At 47.7% G+C, this 6,000-nt stretch overlaps 1 protein-coding gene across 1 annotated transcript in view; it reads right to left on the bottom strand.

Moving 5' to 3' along the window:
• Positions 1 to 6,000, bottom strand: part of Prkch (protein kinase C eta) — a 198,928-nt gene that overhangs the window by 66,039 nt on the left and 126,889 nt on the right. The gene's annotated exons all lie outside the window — the stretch shown is intronic.

Here is a 6,000-nt window from a genome sequence, read left to right as displayed (position 1 = left end):
CAGCTGTTGAGGTACAGAAGCATTTCCTAAGGCCACGTGGCGATGACCTTGACCAGGTAAGGACTTTTCATTCTAGGAAGGTCACAAAACTGTGTTGATAACCAAAATGATACCAAGCCAGCACTCACTCAGTTCCATTCAGCTTCCTAATTCTCTAACACTGAATAAAGAGTCTGATTCTCAGCCTTACGGATTTTTAAACATTATTCTTGCAAAATAAATGTGCTGCCTCGCAGACTGCAACACACCAGCGTGGTAGTCCCTTTCCCTCTGTAGCATTATTTACTCACCCTTACAGCCACACTAAGAAAGAGTTTTCTTTGTTTAAAACTAGACTACATCATCATTTTGATTTACAAATGTGTTTCATTGGCAGACATGTTGTTTTGGGAATGAAACGTTTTGAATAAGAAACAGTCACGGCACATTGGCCACAGCGAAGATGGAGAAAACAAAATCAAAGAACAGCAATTACATTTATGGTTATGAATAATTTAGATAGTGACTCAAGGCACTGTTGAAGTGGAAGGCCTATCTACACTCATCAGACTCCAAGAGCTGCAGGGAAGTGTTTCCATATGAATAACAAGCCCCATACTGAAAGCTGCACAGTGCTATTAAGAGCCCTGAGTGGGAGCGAGAAGCGTCTCAGGAAACAGACAGCACCACGCTGAACGTCTCCTAGGCCTCGCTGTTTCGTAGTTTTTCGCTGACCACATCTGTCAGCTGGGTTAACAGACAGAGTTCGCATCAACAGGAAGCAGTTACTGACGTCAAAGAGGTCACGGTGGAAAGCACCCTTGTGAGGAAATCTGATTGCACCATGCCTGAACTGGAAACCAGTTGAATTTAACCACATTAAGAATGATTGCAAAGACCTCACAGCAGAAACGGAGAGATGGAGTCTAATGGTTTTGTTTTTCATCATTCTGCACACCCCATGAGATGTTCATTCAATCACCTAGCAACCCTTGGGTCAAGCCTGGGGTCAAGGGACACCTTGTCTGGACAGACTCATCTTTGGTAAGGTTCTTAGGTCTCCACCGTAGCAAACAAAGGTTTAGGAATTTGGACTCTGAACCTGGAGGGATTCACAACCCCCAAGGCAAGTGTGGCCTGGTGGCCAGTGTGGCCTGGTGGCCAGAACTTGTTACGGCTTTGTCTTATAATGAATCCTGACAGGATCTATGATCACCTAGAAGACAAATTTGTGAGCAACTTTCTAGAATAAGTTAATTGGCATGGAAAGACTCACCCTAAACGTGGGTGCCACCACCCCGTGGGCTGGGGTTCCCCAACTGTATAAAAAAGGAGGGAGCGAGCTGAGTCCTAGTGTTCAGCTCTGCCTCCCGATGATGGATGTGACCTAGCCAGCTGCTTCCAGTTCCGGCTGTCATGATGGACTGTACCTTCAAACTGTGATCCAAAACAAACCCTTCCTTAAGTTGCCTTCATCAGGTAGTTCATCAGAGCAAGTGAGGGAGATAATAATGTCCCTCACGTGATGGAAGACAGTTGGTAGAAACACGTTAGAAAAGCTGTTCTGGGAGAAGACAGTTAATTCTGTAGTAAAACTCCAGATGGTGGTTGGAGCAGGGAGATTGGCCCTGCAGTCGCTGCCAAAAGAGACACCCAACACTTTCTGCCCGTTCCGAGAAACACCTCCAAGTTCTTTAGTGACCTGACTTCCTAGCAGTTGAGTCTCCTCTTGTGAGTGTGCTTCTATGTCTTCTACCTGCTCGCCACCTATTTCTGCCCTCCTGCAGACCTCCCCCTTGTAGACCTTCTGTCTCCACAGACAGGCAGCGAAGGATTTTGTATTCCAGCTTCTACTAGATCAAAAGGCCATGGAGACCCACTCTCCCACCTGACCTGTTTTCTGGAATTCCCCCAGTGAAGGCCTTTACACTCCATGCCAATCCACTCCTGGGATCACGTCCCTGGGCCAGGAGGTCAAAAGCCGCTGACTCAGCCCTTCTCACCTACTCATCTGCCTCCTTCTCCCCAGACAGTAACCTGAAGGCTTTCTAGAGTGAATGCCAGGCTGCTCTCCAGTTGGAGAGCTCTTACTGACGCCTTGGATGTCCATGGTTATGGCTAAACTCCTTAGCAAAGGTGCAAGAATGCTTCTTCAACCCCCGCTTTTCCTCTCTTATCTCCTGCTGCATCTGGCCGGCTAGGTTTTTCAGTGTCCCAGTGATTTGTTCTGTGATTTGGCACTGCCGCCTTGTGTCTTAGACCATGGCCTCCCCCATAACCCCGCAGGTCAGGGTGGAGACAACCCTTCCTCTGTGAAGACTGTTCAAGCCCCTTCAAGATCATCTCCTGCCGGGCGGTGGTGGCACATGCCTTTAATCCCAGCACTTGGGAGGCAGAGGCAGGCGGATTTCTGAGTTCGAGGCCAGCCTGGTCTACANGCAGGCGGATTTCTGAGTTCGAGGCCAGCCTGGTCTACAAAGTGAGTTCCAGGACAGCCAGAGATACACAGAGAAACCCTGTCTCAAAAAACCAAACAGGAAAAAAGATCATTTCCTGCCTTTTCCTATCATAAAGTGGTATCTTTAACTTCAGGTAGTTAAGATGTGGGCCCACTACTTTCCTTTTGTATAGATTTTCAGTTCCTAGTCACTAATTAGCCTCCACACACTAAACCGAAAACACAGAGCGAGCTCAAGAATATCATGTGTCTTGAAGCCACATGTCTGTCTGGGCTGATAAGATCCGTTCTTGCATTCAGAGACCACTTGGTTTTGAAGATATGGTTTACAATACCACTATTTGTTAAAAGGCAGGGTCTTATTGTGTAGACCTAGCTGCCTTGAACCGACAGCACAAAGATCTGCCCGCCTTTGCCTAAAGCCTGTATGCCTAGCCTCCATGTATGGCTGTTTTAAAGTGAAATGATGTTCCCATATATGGAAAACAAAAAGAAAAACTACAAGTTTTCTCAAAGCACACTCATGTTACCACTCGCAGATATTTCCATACCAAAGGTTTGACTATCCATTTCTGAAATCTAATCTTGTATACCCTGTACAGGAAGGTTGGGGTTCCAACCCACAGTGGGCCTCCCCGAGGCTTCCCAGCAGTGGAGACAGTGGCTTTCATAAAAAAAAAAAAAAAAAAAAAAATCACCGGTTCGATGTTTTGTTGATAAAGTGAAAGGATGATTATTAAATATCAAAACAAGAGAAGCTATGCACACCTCCCACTCTGTATTAAACATGATCCACTTAAAACACATTTAGTGAACTCATACTTGGCTCCTTGGAGCCTTCTGCCTTGTTGTGCCGCAGAATTCTAGGCTAAAGAGAGCCAGCGGGGAACGAGCCAAGTCCTCACCCACACTGGACAAACCCGACAACCTTGCTGCCATCCAGTTCAGGAGCCTTGTACGTCCCAGTAAGTGCCACAGAGCAGGCACTGACAGTACTGACAGCCTTTCCATAAACCCAGAAACATGTGATCATACACATGCTTTTTGTATTTTATAAAACGTATTTTATATATTTTGCGTGCGTGCCACAGAGCACATGTGGAAGTCAAAGGGCAACTCTGGAGTCAGCTCTCCTCTTCTACCCTGTGGGTTCCAGGCCTCAGGTAGCTGGGCCTGGCGGTCAGTACCTTTACCCACTGAGCCATCTTGCTGGCTCATGTACACTCTACAAGGATCCACTTCTCTTTCTCCGTGAGAAACAGTCCTCTAGCCTGTGAGACTAGACACCGAGGACATCACTGAACAGTCACGCAGGGCCACAGCTTCCAGCCAAGGCGGATTCCTCAGGGAATACATGGTACCAACTCAAGGGCATAACTGATACTGAATGAATCGATACCTAAGGTGCTGCTGGCTGCCTACAATGCACAGGACAGCCCTCCAAGAGAGGCGTATCCTGCCGTGTGTTAAAAGAGGGCCCATGCCATGGCTCCGTGCGAGCATTTTATTTATGGTTCACTACAACCATAACAGTTCTCCAGTCCTGAGATGGGTCATGTAATAGGGGTGATGTTCTGAGCCGTGTAGAAAGGAACTCTCTGCAGATCTGTCCTTAAGCCCTAATAAAGAGGAGTTAGTCGGGTGAATGGCAGGCCCACATTCTATAGGCTTCCAGAAGAGAAATGTAGGCCAACTCTGCCTTATAGGCTGCCTGCATTTCCTGACCTAACCCTAAGTAGCTGTCACCAGAGGTAGATGGATGTTGGCTTAGACGTTGTGGACCGTGGCTCATCCCTACTCAGTGTCTCCTCAGAGAAAACCAAAGAGAGCATGGTTCTGTGTTTCCCCAGGGAGGGAGGGAGTTGACAGAGCAGCAAAATGCCACAGGAGCTTCCCAAGGAGCTTGACAAAGAAATGGAAAAACATAGATGGATGGAAGGGAAGGTGATCGATGGACACTCCTGTTTTGACTGGGAATTATATTCTACATCATTTTAACATTGAAGATGTCATAAACCTTTAGGATGAAGAGAAGAGATGCTGGGAAGAGTTCCAACACCCCCTTCCCAGGTCCTGAGAGAGCCACGATGACAGGGCAGAGCTGGAGAGGGATGAGCTCACAATATAGTGGGCTCTTCTGCTGAATGAACATACTGCCAGCAGGAAGCCTCCCACAGATCAGAGGCAGGAACACCCTGGGTGGCCCTCCAGGGACCAGGGCTGTGCTGACTGACAGCAGAAAGCAGGAAGGGGAGTCTGACAAAAGAGCAGCGCACAACGGGGTCTTGATGGCTCATGGAGTTATTTGGGAGTAGACAGGGAGGTAGACAAATGTCCCTGTGGCCTGGAGCAGGAGATGCCAGTGCGAGAGGGACACACAAACATGGAGGTGAGCAGGCAAGCAAGCTGGGGCTTGCTTACTCCTCCTATTCTGCCTCCTGACTTAGGCCTGTCAATTACTCATGCAATACAGCACCAATCACCAGTTAGAAGTGATGTGGGGTTTGGACCATGCTTTCCTAATAATCTTCAGCAGATACCAAATTCATTCTACCCTACATAAATAAGAGTGCATTGGACACACATATATAGCTTCAAGACCAGCTAGCTCCCTATACGCCTTCCCAAGTGTGTGGCTTTTCTGAGCCTGACCAAAGTGGAAATCCAAGAACAACCTCCCAGGGATGGCTGGTCACCTGCTGAGTCTACCCACATGGGACAGCTTCAGGCCTATAGATTCCTAGAGCAACTACACAGGGTAGAGCCTGCTCTTCTTTGTCCCCTTCTGTCTTCTCGGGGTGGGCTTCATGTTGCAGATACTCCATATTACATGGGAGACACTCCATATTACATGAGAGGCTTTCCTGCCTTTCAGCAAGACTGTTTCTACTTATGACAGGCACTGGCTATTTCTGGGGCCCATGAGAGACAGTCATAACCCAGTTCTAACCAGTGATGAAGTATTAACAAGAAACTCAAGTATTTCAAAACTAGAACACATGAGAGCCCACGGTTGCTACCCAAGAAAGTCTGGTTTTTACAACTGCATAACTGTCTACAGGGTGGGGTCGACTCACTCCACCTACAGACTTACAACCTCAGATCCTCCCAGGATAACCACATCTGTCAAGGTGAGCACTTACCCAACCTCCCAGGGACTACCTGCAGGCACTACAGAAAACTACAGTGTTAGTTGGTTGGGGACTTACAACTACCTGGGTTGAAGTTCTGCAGAAAGTCCGGCACATGGATTGGAGCTTCTGCAGGATCCGGACTTCAAGGACAACTATCATTTAAGAAGCACACTAAGTACATGAGTCCGACTTCCCACTGTCACTTCACGAGTGCCAGTCTTCCTTTAAACCAAGAGGGAGGACAGGGATTTCACCAGACTCCCCCCTTTTCAACTAAAACAGCAGAAGTCTTGGTACTTGAACTTGTAAGGGCAGAGGACTGGCAACTTGGCCTACTGTGGTATGCAAAAAAACAGTAACTATGCAACCACCAGCTCCAACACTACCAGTCACTGTGAGCACACATGGCTGAGACTAACCCTGGTGAAG

Source organism: Mus pahari, chromosome 7 (assembly GCF_900095145.1).
Source record: "Mus pahari chromosome 7, PAHARI_EIJ_v1.1, whole genome shotgun sequence".
Lineage (NCBI taxonomy): Eukaryota > Metazoa > Chordata > Mammalia > Rodentia > Muridae > Mus > Mus pahari.
Note: the sequence above shows the minus strand (reverse complement) of the source record. Positions and strands in the feature narration are given on the sequence as shown.